Source organism: Mesocricetus auratus, unplaced genomic scaffold (assembly GCF_017639785.1).
Source record: "Mesocricetus auratus isolate SY011 unplaced genomic scaffold, BCM_Maur_2.0 Super-Scaffold_6723, whole genome shotgun sequence".
Taxonomy (NCBI): domain Eukaryota; kingdom Metazoa; phylum Chordata; class Mammalia; order Rodentia; family Cricetidae; genus Mesocricetus; species Mesocricetus auratus.
This window is the reverse complement of record NW_024429183.1, coordinates 12,289,699-12,306,573: the sequence shown is the minus strand read 5'-3', so window position 1 is coordinate 12,306,573 and position 16,875 is coordinate 12,289,699. Positions and strand designations below refer to the sequence as shown.

The window sequence follows — 16,875 nt, the reverse complement described above, 5'->3', positions numbered from 1 at the left end:
CCTGGCGTGTAGTAAGCTAAGGTGAAATAGAGAAAATGGATTCATCCTGTAGTATATTTGATGTATGTATCAAATACAGTGTAACACACATAGTAATTAGCCATATTTTAGAATATTCAAACACATGCCCTTCTGCAACCAATCAAGTGTTAGAACAGGAAGGAGTTTTAGATAGATTGTCTTTTCTCCTTCTGTAGGTTAAAAATGTAAACATAAGCCGGGTGGTGGTGGCGCACGCCTTTAATCCCAGCACTCGGGAGGCAGAGGCATGCGGATCTCTGTGAGTTCGAGGCCAGGCTGGACCGATAGCCTCCGAAACAACACAGAGAAACCCTGTCTCGTAAAAACCAAAAAAAAAAAAAAAAAAAAAAAAAAGAGTAAACACAATTTACTTTTAGATGGCCCAGTGAGCAGCAATCCTAGGCCCTTATTGTGATAAGAGGTGTTGCCATGAAGAGGTTGAGGGGTTTGAAGGCCCTCCACCATTATTCGAAGATGCAGAAACTGTGTAAGCCACCAGTCATACCATTCCCATGTGTGAACTACAAGAAGGCCACCATTCTGTGACTTATAGGAGGAACTAAGGCATCTGTTTTCAATCCTCCTGTCCCCCTCCCCAGCCCTCAAATCCTGGATCATTTTGCCAACCAGTTATCTAGTTAGGTAAAAGAATGCATTTTTAAAAGGGGAGGAAGTTGGGGAGATGGCTTAGTGGCCCATAAAAGCCAGAAGAGAGTGTCAGATCCCTGGAACTGAAGTTATAGATGAGTGCGAGATGTCATGTGGGTGCTGGGAATCAAACCTAGATTCTCTGGAAGAGCAGACAATGTTCTTAGCCACTGTGTCATATCTCTAACCCCTGAGGACTTTCAAGAATGTATGTTTTTAATCCAAACACATGTCATGGTCCTACCAGTTTCTCTCTCTCTCTCTCTCTCTCTCCCCCCTCTCTCTCCCTCTCCCTCTCCCTCCCTCTCCCTCCCTCCCGCAGTCCCTCCCGCAGTCCCTCCCGCAGTCCCTCCCTCCCCCCCCTCTCTCTCTCCCTCCCTCTCTCCCTCTCCCTCCCTTCCTCCCTCCCAGCCTGGTCTACAGCTAGGGCTACACAGAAATACCCTGCCCCTCCCAAAAAAAAGATCTGCCATTTTATGTGTATTTAATGCATTGCTTGTGCCTGCTTGTTGATGGGTGTGGGTGGTCTACTAAACTGTCTCAGGGTATCCGGAGGTGAATGTGGGGTTAGTGGAGTTGATGGAAGGGCCCCACCTGCTTTTGTTGACAGGAAGAATGAGCCTAATGTGACTTGGTTTGGCCTGCCCAGGAGCCAACCACAACAGTTCCCTTCACCACAGCCTGGTAGCAGTCTGTATGTAGGCACATGCAATTGTTATCTTTGGCAGGAAGCAGCCTACAAACAGTGGGTTCTTAACCGACATTCCGTGGTACACACACTTGCCTGACCTACTTAACCCTTGCCCTGGTTTCAGCGGTTGCTAGAACTGAGGGGTAGATGGTTTACTCTTGTGCTGGGAGTAAACTCCAACAACAGGTTCACATACCCATAATTGGTCATCTCTTTCCAGTAAGTACACGGTCCTTCACACAGTCCCATAAAGTGTAATTCATTCATCCAGTGGATATTTTCAGGAACCTCTAAGCCTGGTACAGTAGTCAAAAAAAGGCTAGCTCGCTCCCCCAGAACTTACTATTGTCACAGGGGCCACTGATCTCAGATGCAGCAGAAGTGAACGCTAAGAAAAAAGTAAAGTTGCCGGGCATTGGTGGCGCACGCCTTTAATCCCAGCACTCGGGAGGCAGAGGCAGGCGGATCTCTGTGAGTTCGAGGCCAGCCTGGTCTACAGAGCGAGTGCCAGGACAGCCTCCAAAACTACACAGAGAAACCCTGTCTCGAAAAAAAACCAAAAAAAAAAGAAAAAGAAAAAGAAAAAAGTAAAGTTAATGGGTGAGTAAGAGTAGAGAAAGGGGGCTATTCTAGACAGGTTATCTAAGAGGTGTCAGAGGTACCAAAAAGCAGGTGCAACAAGGGAGGGGGTACGCAGGTAGGAAAGGAGCTCATCTCTCAATGCTGCTAAGTGTTCAAGAGTCAAGTTTAGGATAGTATCATGTAGAGGTCATTGGTGACCTTAGTAAGTGTGGGATAGGTACAGAAGGGACAGGGAGGAAACAGGAAAATATACTCAGTGCAAACAGCTCTTTCTATATGATTAGGATCTGCCTGCCTCTGCTGGGAGTAAAGGTGTATACCACCAGACTCCTTAAATTATCAGTTATAAGTGACCCTGATCTTGAAGTGTAGAACACTAAGGGCCTATTTCAGTTTTTATCCTTTAGAGTTTCATCCTGTAGAGTTTCATCAAGTAAACGATTGGGCTATTTCTGAGATACCTATTATTACATGTTTTAATCTTCCACTTGGGATCTTTCATTATACAAGTGTTCCGAACTTTTGAGCTTAGACCCTCTTAACGATCTAAATCTGTGAATCCATTTCTCAGAAAAGCACACTTCCCTGAGAACTTGGTGTAGTTTTCCTAGAGATTGATGGATCCTGAGTCTATCCCAAGAGTCCAAGAATCTGTGTATGGGGTATACTCACCAGCACTGAAGGCTCCACAGTCACAGGATGGGATCTCTGTGACCATTTCTGTTCTCTTCCCTAAGGGCCAGCCATTGCCTCGCCAAGAGTAGAAATTATATTTACTGTTTTGCTGTGTATATCCTTACTGTTCAATACAGAATAAACATAAATGGACAGACTGTTTTAATTGCCTATCTTGAATGTGGCCAACAGCTACATTTTCACTGAAACCTGTACTTTATGGGCTGAAAGTTTATATTCTACCCCTAAGTCTTGTATGGAATCCCATGATCCCTGGTGTGATGGTGTTTGGAGCTAGGGGTCTGTGGGAGGTGTAGAGTCTTCATGATGAGGCTGTGCCCTCAGAAGAGATAGAGGAGATACCAGCACACTCTACCATGTGAGCACACAGAAGGCTCTTGCCTGCAAGCCAGGAAACAGGCTCTCACCAAACATCACATCTACTAGCACCTTGGATCTTGGACATCTAAGTCAATAGGACTGTGAGAAATAAATGTTTGCTGTTTAAGCCACCCAGTCCACAGTATTTAGCATAAGATATCCCAGATAAATTATAGGAAGACCAAGGAATCCCAATTACTGTTTTGTTTACTTTTCTGAGAAAGGCTTTCACTATGTAACCCTGTCTGGAACTCCATCTGTCTCTACTGCCGGAATACTAGAATTATAGGTGTATACTACCATGCCCAGTTAATTCTCTTTTTTTTAAACAGGCTCTCTCCAGCCCCTATCTATCAGGAACTCACCATGCAGACCAGGCTAGCCTTGAACTCAGTGAGATGCTCCTTCTTCTGCCTCCTGAGATTACAGACGTGTCACCACCCAGGCTCAAGCTCTACTTTTTAAATATGATGCTTTGGGCCAGGTTTGATGTCACACGCCTCTAATCCCAGCACTTGGGAGATCGTGGCAAGCAGATCTCCGTGAGTTCAAGGCTAATATGGTCTACATAGTGAGTTCCAGGACAGCCAGGGCTGTGTAGAGAGATCCTGTCTCAAACAAAACAAACAAGATTAGGTTCTCCCTGGACACTAGGAAAAAATTCATTTCCTTCCTTCCCAGTTTCTGGCAGTCATCTACATTTCCAGTTGTGACCCCTTGTTCCATCTTTGAAGCTTTCAGTGTAAATAGTCTTCAGATCTTTTCCCAATGCTTCCCATAGTTGTATTTCTTCCTCTGACATTCTCATGCTTCTCTCCTTTCTTTAAAAGGATGCATGGAATACTCTAGGCCCCACTGGGCAATCGCATCCTGTTGTAAGACTCTCTCATTTATTACAGCAGTGTAGACTTTTTTTTTCTATGTAAAGTAACATTCCCAACAGATTCTGGGATTGGGAAGTGGATGTTTTTGTAGGGCCATTATTCTGCCCAGCACACATTGCTTAAACGTGTACATATATTTTGTAATTTAAAGGTTAGGTTAGTAAAAGCACTCCTGATTTACACATGAGGTAGTTCAGTTAGTAAAATGCTTGCCTGGAGGACTTGCATTGGATCCCCAAAACACACATAAACTAGGCCTGGGGAAGCAGAAACAGGCAAATCCCTGGGGCTCACTGGCTAGCCAGCCTAGCCTAGTTGGCAGGTTTTAGGCCAATGAGAGACACTGTCTCCAAAAAAACAGAGGTAGGTATACAGTGCCTGAGAAACAATACCTCAGACTGCCCTCTGTCCCTCCACCCCCCATGCACACATGCCACACGCAGGTGAAGTGCCCTAATGTTGGCTTCATTTCTTTTGAGTAGAAGAGAAAGCTTAATACTAGAGTGCTGAATCTAGATCTGTATTTTTCTATTCTGTTCTGTCTAGATGCTTACTTTTTAATTCTTTCCACACATTTCAATAAGCAGTATTTGTCAATATTTATGTTCCTGCAGCCAATCTTCTGGGAAACTGATGTGCTGACTGGAAATGAGGAAATGTTAAAAACCAATATAAAAATACTCTTCAAGGCAAAATGTCAAAGTGAAGAAGGAATTTTCAGTTCTGTGCTCCTCTCATTTTATAAGCATTTATGAGTGAAAGGTCCAGTACACAGACAGCATACTGATATAGTATTTTATCTACTGACTCGTACTTTACTGTGATGGAACATTCTGTTACAGACCTTTTGCTTGCCAGGCAGATTGCTTGTTATCATTAGGAGGTCCTTGACTTTTTTAACCTTGGCTCTGTTGTCACAGTAAAGATTTATGAGGTGTCCTGGTGTTCCTGCTACTATGTTGGAGTCTTTTCTTTCAGCCTCCTTGTTCCCACCCTCAACTTCCTCATTCTTATCTACCAGAGTCAAGTAATCTGAGCCAGAGGAGAAGAAAAACAATGGAATAGTATGCCTTGCATGGCTTAGTACAGATCACATACTATTTTAGGGATCTTAGAACTGGAGGTCCTTTTTGTTGGTGCTGTACCGAGGGACTCGAGGAAATTCCTTTGACCCTTTGGTCAGTATCTCATAGTACTCTAGGATCTTTCTAGTTGGGGTGACAGAAAAGCAGGAAGACTTTTCAGACACTGGCACTTTGGTAGAGCTAAATGCTGCCCCACTGCCTTTAGAGAAACTCCATTCTAGCATCTTTCTCTTTAGGTGCTGTTTCAAAACACAGTGTGGCCTTTGGAACTATGTCCTGAGTATCTGCCTCCATGTGCCAGTGAGAAGGGGCCAGGACTAAGTCCAAGCAAAAATCCAAACTTCATTGTTGTTATGTGTTAGGGCTCAAGCTTGAGCTGATAATTAATTTTTGAGACATGAGCCTGACCAGCATATATATTGCAATCTGGGATTATAGTAAGTACCTCAGAAGAACCTTCTAGTGCATTTACAGTGATGTGAAAGCCAGGACCACTGGTATTAACAGATGTTAAGTTGCACAGTACAAATAGTTTTATTCTATAAGAGTAATTAACTATCATGGCCATTTGCCAGTAAGTCCAGTGTTATACTAATCATGATCTGGTAATATGTTCAAGCATTTTTCTCTCTTGTCATTGAAAAATTCCAATCAACTAATGGGGTGCCTTTAGAAATCCAGAAGTAGGTTCAGTATGGATTCTTGGTATCATTCTTCCCCCTTTCTTCTTTTTAAATTTCTTTTATAATTTCATTTTCATTTGTATTAAAACTTAAAATTTATAAACTTAAACATGTAAAAGTTTAATTATATAGGAAGACAATTTGCATTATCATTAAAATTTTAAATAGCCTAAGAAACACCCCCACCCCCACCCCACACAGCCTATGAAATCACACAGCCTCCTTTGAGCTCCTTGAAGGGATTTTTGTCCTCTGAGATCCCCTTCACTAGGGGATCCTCTCCATATCTTTTCTCAGTGTAATCCCTTACTACTACACAACATTTGGAAACCATCTTTCCAGTGTCACTTCCTTCTTGAGCTGGTCTACTTCCATCTGTCAGATCCTCAGTGTTGATCACTGGCATCTTCTGTACTTCAGCATCGATGTTCATCACCAAAGGAAGTCAGGAACTCAAGCAGGACTGGAACCCAAGCAGGACTGGAACCCAGACTCAGGAGCTGATGCAGAGGCCATGGAGGAAAGCTGCTTACTGGCTTGCTTCCCATGGCTTGCTCAACCCACCTTCCTCTTTTCTCTTTCTTAATTGACCTTTTCTTCTCCAAGCACTCATGCTCTTGCCCTCCCTCCCTCCGTCCCTCTCTCCGTCTCCACCCTCTTTTCCCTTATTAAATAATGGAATGGAAAGCTGGCAGTAGGAGAGATGGCTTAGAGGTTAAGAATACTGACTACTCTTCCAGAGGACGCAGGTTTGATTCCCAGCACCTACATGGCAACTCACAACTGTCTGTAACTCTTACATGTGATGCACAGGTGTGTGTGTGTGTGTAGGCAAAACACCAATATACATATAATAATTGAATAAAAAATTGGCATCTCTTGGGGGGGGAAAGGAAAGTTAATTGAGTATTGGGATTTTTAACTAAATCAATAAAGAGCCTCAGGACTTAGGAAACAGTCTCTATCCAGTGGAGAAGAAAGCCTGCTACAAGGCAATTCCAAGACCAATCCTGTTTTCTTTGGAAGTATGCTGAGGATTGTTGCTACAATGAGGCTCAGTTTACACCACCAGCACCTGGCTCCTACTCTGTCCCTGGGGCTGGAAAAAGTAATACTCCTTTCTGTTATAGAGACAACCCAGGAGTCATTTGCCACTGATAATTGCCCTGTTTACTTAGAGACCAGCTTTTCTTCTTTGTTTTGGTTTTGGTTGTTGACAAAGTATAGTAGTTTGAATATAATTGTCCCCCATAATCTCATAGGGAGTGGCACTATTAGGTATGGCTTTGTTGGAGGAAGTGTGTCACTGTGGGAGTGGGCTTTGAGGTTTCTTTATAAGAGTTGCCTTGGTCATGGTGTCTCTTCACACCAATGAAAACCCTGACACAGGGTCTCACTGTATAACCCTGGCTATTCCGAAACTCATTATGCAGACCAAGGCTGGTCTTGAACTCATAGAAATCCACCTGCCTCTGCCTATTGAGTGCTAGAATTAAAAGCTACCACTGCTTCCAGTTACAGTTTGAGGTGTAGGAGAGATGGCTTAGAGGTTGAGTGGTCATTGTTCTTGCAACTGTAACTGATGTCATGAGGCACAAGTTAGGGAATTCACCTGTTCTTGAAGAATATTCTTTGGCATTGCCCAAATACTAGAAAGTCCATACTAGCAGTGATCAGAATTATTGGGTCCCAGGAATATAGGTATGTGGAGAATGAAATGGACACAGGAGAGGCAGGTGAAAGTAGAACATGCTACTTAGCTAAATAAGCATGTTCTAGCTAGATGTATACATCTTAATCACCTAGCTTTTAGGTAATCCCTGGTGTCTGGGTTCCAGAAGAAATTCTGGCTTGATCCCTTAGATACTGGACCATCCTCATCTTTCAGTAGAAGGTTGAAATCCTTCCTTTAAATAAGACATCTCCAAAATGCAAGCCAAATGTTCACCCTGGAGTCCTTACACGCCCACATTTTTTGTGTGGCAGTTGGGATGCCTATAAACTTGTCCAAGCATGGTAGCCAGGCGACAAGAAATAATTAGTCAGTGTTCATCTTTTCCCAGTCATTGGAAACCTGATTTCACATTCAGGCTAAGGTTTCATTTTCTTATACATCCACCATCCTGTCCCTCCTAAGTAGCCCTTCTTTTGTTTTGTTTTGTTTACCAAGACAGGGTTTCTCTGTGGCTTTGGAGGCTGTCCTGGAACTAGCTCTTGTAGACCAGGCTGGTCTCGAACTCACAGAAATCCTCCTGCCTCCGTCTCCGTGCTGGGACTAAAGGCGTGTGCCACCACCGCTTGGCATAAGTAGCCCTTCTTACGACTTAAAGAAAAGGAAAGAAGTGTGAAACAGTGACTAGCCTGAGCTCCTGATTTAGCTGTGCTTTTCTTAGTCTCTATGTGGCTGGAATGCTGCTGGGCCAGACTGGACTTGTCATGTAGCAGGATGGGTTGGAGCCCCCAGGTGCCTCTGTGCACAGTTTCCTTTGCTTCCAGCTGTAGATGCCTTCACTGAACCTGTTCTGGCTTGCAGCAAATAACAAGAATAAAGTAAATAATAACTTTATTGAGTATGTAGTTGAACCTGTAATTTGTTTAAATATGCATTTTCATATTTTCATTGCATATACTTCTCAAAATTTAGCAACTCGAAAAATTGTTATTCAGCCTGGTGTGGTATTACATGCCTTTAATCCCAGCACTTGGGAAAGGCAGAGGCAGATAGATCTCCATGAGTTTGAGGCCTTGGTCTACATAGTGAGTTCTAGGACAGCCAAAACTACATAATAGAGAAACTCTATTTCAAAAAAAAAAGAAAGAAAATGTTGCATGCCACCTAGTCATATCTTATAGTTGACAGCTTTCTCCCCATTCTGTGGAAGATTGGTAACATTGCCTCATACAAATGATGACATCTTAGAGTTCACAGTATATTATAAAAGTATATAAGTCATTTTATACTTTAAAAAAGAAAATTATTTTTACTTATATGTGTACATACATGTATGCCATGGCACATGTTGGGAGGCTAGAGGACAACATTTAGGAGTAATTTAGAGATCTGTGATCTGGGACTAGAACTCAGCTGGTCAGGTTTGCACAGCAAGAACTTTTAAAACCCTTGAGCCGTCTCTATAGCCTCAAGTTCTCCCTTTTTGGGGGAGGGGACAGTTTGGGATTGGATTTTTTGTTTGGTTTGGTTTTTGTTTTTGTTTTTCAAAGCACAGTTTCATTGTGTAGACCATGCTGGCCTCCAACTAGAGATCTGACTGCCTCTGCCTAACTTCAAGGGGAATAAGCAAGTTGAGTGCTATTCTATACTCGAGAGCTAGAAATAATTGAGCAGTAGCACTCAGGACTTGCCACTAGAGAAATGACAAAAGAAAGAGTAGAAACTTTACCTAAAGAAAGACTTGAGCCTGCATATTGGAAGAAGGGGAAGCTGACAGGAAAGACACCTAACACACATCTTGGTAACATTTCTGAACTCTTGTGGTGAAAAGAAACACCTTTCAAGTTCAGGCCAAACAAACACATTATTTACAGAGGAAAAAGAATTAAATTGAGCCCAGGTTGCCTGTTTGTAGCACCTGGTATCTAGAAGATGGTGATATTTCTTCTGTAAATTGCTAAGGATTGAAGGAATACCCCCCCAAAAAAACCTCACATTCAGAGAAAAAGAAAGGGCTTCACTTGTGTGAGGATTCTAAGTGGGCTCTCCTCTTCCCCTCTACCTTTGTCCTTACATCTTTGCCATCGCTTTCGAGGTGTGTGGGCGTGTGCATCCCTGTGCCCGTGTGGAGGATGCACATGTGTATGGGTACATGGGTTCATGTGTGCGTGTGGCAGCCAGAGAGTGTGCCAGGTGTTTTCTTCACTCTCTTCTTCTGAAACAGGGTTTCTCTGTGTCACCCTGGCTGTCTTGAAACTCACTCTGTGGACCAGGCTGTCCTGCAACTCACAGAGATCCACCTGCCTCTGCTTCTCAAGTGCTGGGATTAAAGGTGTGCACTACCACCACCGGACCTTGAGACAGTGTCTCTTACCGACCTTGGAGCTCACCAATTGGATAGACCAGATGACCAGGAAACCCCAAGAAAAACTTCCTGTCTCTGTTTCCCCAGTGATGAGATTACTTTTGTATACCACCTTGCCTGACTTTTTACATGGGTGCTAGGGACTTGAACTCAGGTCTTCATGATTGCATGACATGTGCATTACCTACTGAACCATTTCCCCAACCTCTCTTGCTCTTCTGAAACACCCAGTCTCTGCTCACATCTTACCTCTTTCCTGAAAGTCTGCTGTGTCTAAATTCACCATTCATCTCTTTACATCATAGCCTGACACTGTCTAGTGTTCACTGAAAAACAGCTTATAGCAAATTTGAGAGATGTTTACCCATGCACCTACCATTATGTACTTCATTTAATGTAGCCACCTAAACTGCCAAGTGTCGGCAGCATGTTGTCCACTGTAGTTTAGCCCCCCCCCGTTCTTTTGAAACAGAGTCCCATATAACCCAGGCTGGCCTCACACTCATTATGTAACTGAGAATGACCTTAAATTTTGATCCTCCTGCCTCCACTTCCTAAGTGCCAAGAATAAAGAATATAGCATTCACAACCACATGTGGTGCAAGTATTTGTAATTCGGGTATAATTACAAAACAATGAAATCTCAAATCTTAAGTTTATTTCATAAAGATTGATAGATGCATGCAAATGTATAACCCAAACCGTCCTCTTAATGTAGAACATCTTTATTACCCTGGAAAACTCTCACATTGCCTTCTCTGTCAACCTCTGTCCCAACGCCTATCCCTAAGAGACAACCACTATTCTGATTCTTCTCACAACCCACTAGTTTTACCTATTCTAAAATTTCCTCTAATTAGTCACTCCTAATGACCTTCTCTGAACATGTTTTAATGTTCATTCATGTTGTAGCATGTGTCAGTAGCCATTAGCTGTTACTGTTGAGTGATTTTTCTGTGCACGTATCACAGCATTTCTATCCATTCTGTTAATGGACAGTTAGGTTGTTGCCAGTGTTTGCTTGTTGTCAATAAAATATTTTATAAATACCTACTTACAACATATGCTTTCATCTGGTGGGATGGGGCAGAGAAATTGCTCTGACCATAGACTTGGAGTATGTTTTTTGTTTGTTTGTTTGGTTGGTTTGGTTTTGGTATTTTGAGACAGGGATTCTCTGTGTAACAGCACTAGCTGTCCTGCAACTAACTCTGTTATAGACCAGGCTGGCCTCGAACTCACAGAGATCCTCCTGTCTCTGCCTTCCAAGTACTGGGTTTAAAGGCGAGCGCCGCCACTGTCCAGCAGGAGTATGTATCATAAGAAACAAACCCACCTTTTTCCAAATGGCTGTCATTCCAGCATTTCATGTTACAGCTGTTCATTCCATATCCTCACCGACATTTGGTGATGTCAGTTTTACTATTTGACATTTTAACATATACAAATATATTATGGTTTCCAAAGAAACAGAAAACTACACACGCATACATGCATGTGTGCACATATGAAAAGATTTGTTATAGGAATTGATTAGCATGATTTATAAGGCTGAGGAATCCCAATGTCTACTGTCTGCAAACTGGAAATCAGGAAAGCCAGTGGCATTTGTTACTTTTTTTCCCTAATGTGTTTCCAGGAATAATATTTAGCCAAATATCTGGGAACCCCATCACCCAGTTATGTTCACACTCTCTCACACACACGCACCCATATACATACATACATACATACATACATACATACATACATACATACAAGGTGGGTTACCCCTTGGCTTTGAAAGAGAATCGCAGAGGCCAAGTCCTGAAGAGAGTTGATGAAAGAGAAAGGAATTAGAACTTCGGGGCCTTTCTATGCCCAAAATACTCTTCAGGAGGCATAATTCAAACTTCAGTTCATCAGTTGATATTTTGTGCATTGGGTTTTTGAAGGGGAGCAGGTGTGGAGAGAAAAATATATGTCTTTGTGCTTGAAGAAGGTGGAACCTACGGTATAGAAATGTTTGGAGTGGCCAGGTGGTGGTAGCACATGACTTTAATCCCGGCACTCGAAAGGCAGAGGCAGATGGATCTCTGAGTTTGAGGTCTACACAGTGAGTTCCAGGACAGACTCCAAAGCTACTGAGAGACCCTATCTCAAAAAAGGGGGGGAGGTGTTTGGAGTGTCCCCATGGTATCTTTGTCACCTGTGTATAATAAATCCCACTTAGTCAGTTTGTATAGCCAAGTCCTTTTTTTATCATCAGTAAGCATCACAGGATGTCACAGGAAAAGTTGGCTCTGGTGTCTGGGAACTGCCTGGTAGAAGAAAACTGAGGCGGTACCCTTGGAGCTCCACATCATTCCTCTGTCCAGATAGGAGGCCCCTCTAGGGTGTGCAGCTCCTTCACCCTGGTTGCTTCTTTTGATTACTCCACCTTCAGGTGATTCCAAAGACAGACAGAACTGGGGCAGCCATTAAAATAGCGCATCAGCATTGGGAGGGTGGTGAGAGAAACTGGAGCAACAAGCAGCCAGCTCTTGGTCCTGCCCAGGAAATCAGGTCTTAAAGGAAAAGGCTACAGTTTGGGAAGATACATAAATACATCTGTGCCCAGAGTGTGGAGATTCTTAACTTACATTGTGGAATATTTGGGAGGTGGGTTGGGAGCCCTCTGGAACCAGTTATCTCATCCTTACCTGGTGCTGTCCTCAGACTAGGAAGCCAGGTTAGCATGCCCCAGGAAGGAGCTTTTTAAACACATGACTCTGAGCTTTGTTGAGGTCACTCTTGGTCCACTTGCCAGTGGTCCTAACCTGACATTGTGAGTGGGTTCGCTTGACCTGGTACATTGCAGACTCACCTTCTCTTGGCTTGAGTCTCTGACTCCCATTCAAATAGGCGCTTGTAGAAAAGAAGCAGGTGGGCTCTGGAGGCTCAGTCCCCTTTGCTATTCTGGCTGAGAAAAGAGATCTTCATTATGGATCTTCATTATGGGCCTCTGTTGGCTACTCTTAATTGAATCTTGTAGCAATATTTGCATGATAGAGCCGCCAAGCACAGAGTCAGGCCAGTGAACATTGATGCACTCCTTCCTCATTTAAGACATTATCAGAACAGGTCAACGGACCAGCTGCCTAAGCCATCACCTCTGCCTCAGTGCACTGACAGGAAACAAGTTACTTAGCCAGCAAGCTTTAACTAGTGGCAGTGGCTAATGTGGCATCTGCCCCATGTGGAGGACAGGGGCTGGGAGCCGCTCCAGGAGCGTTTGTGGGGTAGGCCACCTGTGGTTTTCTCTGGAAGGAAAGAAAAGCTGTTTGTTAGCCACTCTGAAGCACTACTGAGACCTCTGAGGAGGTCTGAGAAAGTCAGGTGCCTTGGTTTCCTCTGCAGACCTTTGTTTATCTTAGTTTGCAAGGCTGATTTTCATCCGATGCAGACTTCCTTCCAAAATGGGATCAAGATTTCAAGAAATTTTAACCTCCAGATAGTTCATAAATATCAGTATTTGTCATTCCATAGGGCTATTGGTGCTGAATCAAGACTGGACAAATACAAGAAAAGATTGGGGGAGTAAAGTGGTAGAATCCATCTTGATCATCACATGACCTTTCAGGAAAGAAGGTGGTGACATTAGCTTTTCCCCCTTAGCTCTCCATCTCTTTTCTTCCCCTCTTACCTTTTGCCCTTTATTTTCATTTGAAAGGTAATATGCAAACTCAGCATCTTAACAGCCAGTGCTTCAGGCTCTGTGCCAAATAGAATGCTGAATTCTGGAGAGCTAGCCTTCTACACTGACAGAATTCCTAGGGAAAAAATTATTATCCATGTTTAGTGGTTATCTAGAAACATGTCTGTGGAGCATCGAAGAAAATTTGAAGTGCTTTGAAGACCTATCTGTGTTTTGTTTTCTGCTGACCACTTCTCCTGTGTTGGTCAGGCAGTGGTCCAGCTGGGTGCTGGCTTGTGGCCAGACTTGCTGGGCGTCAGCTCTCTCTTTCTGGCTCTGTTAATGTTAAACAAGTTACTTTAGCTTTTGACCTTCTCCGTGTTTCTATGAAATAGAGTTAATATAGTAGCTGCCTATTGGTAGTACTTAAGCTGTATGATAAATAAGAAGTTGTGTAAAACACTGTGGCTGTCCTTAGAAATTACTCAGTAAGTGCAAAATACTCCTTAACTATTATATTGCAAGAGGAGACTTGTTTCCACATTGGCAGGATGGAAAGTACCACTGGTGGGACCCAACAGAGTCTATATGGCTCTGGCCTTCTTGGTCTGCAAGTATATCTTAGTCTTAGTCTTGGTCTTATAACTAAGTCCTTCCTCTGACTCTCTGTTCCTGCATGATGATGATGTTATCTTGTTCAGTCTTTGCAAACATGAGATCAGTTCCTCCATTTTTTTTTTTCAGTAATAAAACTGAGGGCTTGGGAGAGAGATATTACTTGCCAAGGTCTTGAGTCTAGAAAACCCTGGTCATCTTGTCATTTTCTGCTTGTATAAATATAGTTCCTAATTACTTCATGGGCCTTGTAAAATAAGGTAAAGCAAAAGCGTGATTGTCCCCCCACGCTGCTGTTCATCTGTCTACCACAGGTCATGTTTCCCAGCTCACCTCTTTCTCAAAATCATGTGGGCTGAGACCCAAGAAACCCAGCGTCGTCCCAGCTCTACCATCTCAGCCTTCGACCTCACCCTGCTCTGGGGCCTGCTCTCTCTTCAGTATAGTGAAGAGATCGCTCCAAACCCAGGAGCTTCACTCAAATACAGGACTGTTGCCATGCTGACTGAGGCGTTCCCTGAATCTTCTCAGAAGTGCTGGGGAAGTGTGCACTTTTCTGGTAGCATGTCACCCGGATACCTCTGTCTGCCCAGACTAGAGTTGGAAGGAGGGTGTCGAGCGTCTCCTTCACGTCACTACAGCCGCAGCTCTCCACCTGCCCACAGTGCTAACCTAGCGACACAGCAAACAAGTATTTTCAGAGCCGTTTAAATCCTTAAGAAACCTTGTTCTTTGGAGTTGGAAACATCAGAAAATCTTTTGTAAACACACAAAACTTAGATTGGAAATGAAGTGTCTTTATTCCTCGTCTCCATTACATATGTGACACCGGATCTGCACCTTTCTAAGCTGACTTAAAAAATAAGCAGCCTACTTCTGCCAGAAAACTAGGGACAGCGCGGCCCCATCCCAGGTTTCTAAAGGTCTTCTGGTTTTGTTACTCAAGGACTGGTAACCATGCAGAGGTCAGATATTGGTACTGTTTCTACGATTTTAGGTGAGGTGTTTAGATGCTGAGAATTTTTAAGGAAATGGGCCTGGGGAATAGGGGCTATGGAATGGAGTCCACTTTGGCTGTGGTTAGCTGAGCTCCAAATGTTCTCTTTGGTCCTATAGCTTTATCACGACTGGCTATGGTGGCATATGTCTTTTTTTTTTTTTTTTAATTGGGGGAGGAGGTCGAGACAGGGTTTCTCTCTGTGGTCCTAAAACTCATTCTGTAGACCAGCCTTGTTTCAAAGTCAAAGAGATCCACCTGCCTCTGCTTTCTGAGTGTTGGGATTAAGGGCAAGTGCCACAGTGCCACCAGCCATGGATGCTTTTTTTTTTTTTTTTTTACATTATCACTGAGGAAAAGATTTAAAGACCCTGTGTGACTTGCTTCCTATTTCTGTGCCACTTTACCCCAGTCACAGCTCTCCATGCATATTAACAAAGCATCATGTGAGAGACACTGGAGAAGGTGTGGACTCCTCTATCTTGGGACTCACAACTGTGTATTTGAATACTTGGCCTTTTATCTGTTTCTTTAAAAATGTTTCAGAGGCTGCCGGGCGTTGGTGGCGCACGCCTTTAATCCCAGCACTCGGGAGGCAGAGGCAGGCGGATCTCTGTGAGTTCGAGGCCAGCCTGGTCTACAAGAGCTAGTTCCAGGACAGCCTCCAAAGCCACAGAGAAACCCTGTCTCAAAAAACCAAAAAAAAAAAAAAAAAAAATGTTTCAGAGGAGGCAGAGGCAGGCAGATCTGTTAGTTCAAGCCAACCTGGTCTGCATAGCAAATTCCAGACGAGCCAGGACTACACAGTAAGGCCCTATCTCAAAAAAGGCAGCATGTGGAGAGGAGACTGAAGAGAGGTGGCTTACTATAGTACTGTTTGCTCTTGCAGAGAACCCAGGTTTGGTTCCCAGGAGCCACATGGTAACTCACAACCAACTATAACTCCACTTCAAGGAAATCTGATGCCCTCTTCTGACCTGCATGGTACCTGGCACATATGTGCTGCACATACATATATGTAAGCAAAACACACACTATTTAAAAAATAAATATTGTAAGTGGTCATTATGAGCATCAAACTATGAGAGTTCTAAGTGAAAACTAATGGAAGAGTGAAATCTCTGCAATAGTAGTTAGACGTGTTCTGTGATGTTAGTTAGCATGGCCAGGCCAGGTAAGAGCCATTGGTACAGCCAGATGGTGGCACACACCTTTAATCCCAGTACTCAGGAGGCAGAGGCAGGTGCATCTTTGTGAGTTTGAGGCCAGCCCAATCTACAGAGTGAGTTCCAGGATTGATAAATCCTGGCTTGAAAAACCAAACCCCCGCCCCCCCAAAAAAGTTATTGATCCCTTTGGAACTGTTCAATAATATAAAATGGAAAAGATTGAAATAATAACAATTCATCTATCTTATCACTGGGCATGTTCATCAGTGCTGGGGGGAGGGAGGGGCAGAGACCAAACTCTGTGTGTGTGGGGGGGAGGGTTAGCTTTGCCTAATTGTAGTTGAACTCAGAAGATTATCAACCAGAATTTACCAGTACTGTTAAAATGCTGATGAAACCCTTTGTTGTATAAGGGTCCCGATTGCCCTAGGAATAAAGTAGGAGATTACAATGTCCTGTGTTCACCTGGCATTGGGAACAGCTGCCTTACTTAGTAGCGTTTAGGGGCATTCTGAAGAGCTGTGCCCCTCCTCCCCCACCCTGCTCACATACTTCCTAAGGGGTAGAGATGTCTTAGTTTCGAGGGAGGCAAAGGATTCTTGGGTGAAGGTGCTACTGAGGGTGGAGGGGTGGAGGTGCAGGACAGCAGGACTCCTCCCTTGGTGGACATGGAAGGGCATTACTCTATGTTATTTAAAGATTATTTGGCTGCCTTGGTTTGCTGCTTCACTGACCTTGTGGTCTACTAGGCC

General features: G+C 43.6%; 1 protein-coding gene and 1 pseudogene across 3 annotated transcripts in view; one reads left to right on the top strand and one right to left on the bottom strand.

Moving 5' to 3' along the window:
• The window catches only part of Znrf1 (zinc and ring finger 1), a 98,357-nt gene that overhangs the window by 66,826 nt on the left and 14,656 nt on the right, over positions 1-16,875 (top strand). The window lies entirely within an intron of this gene.
• Positions 5,849-6,056, bottom strand: LOC110341445 (annotated as a pseudogene).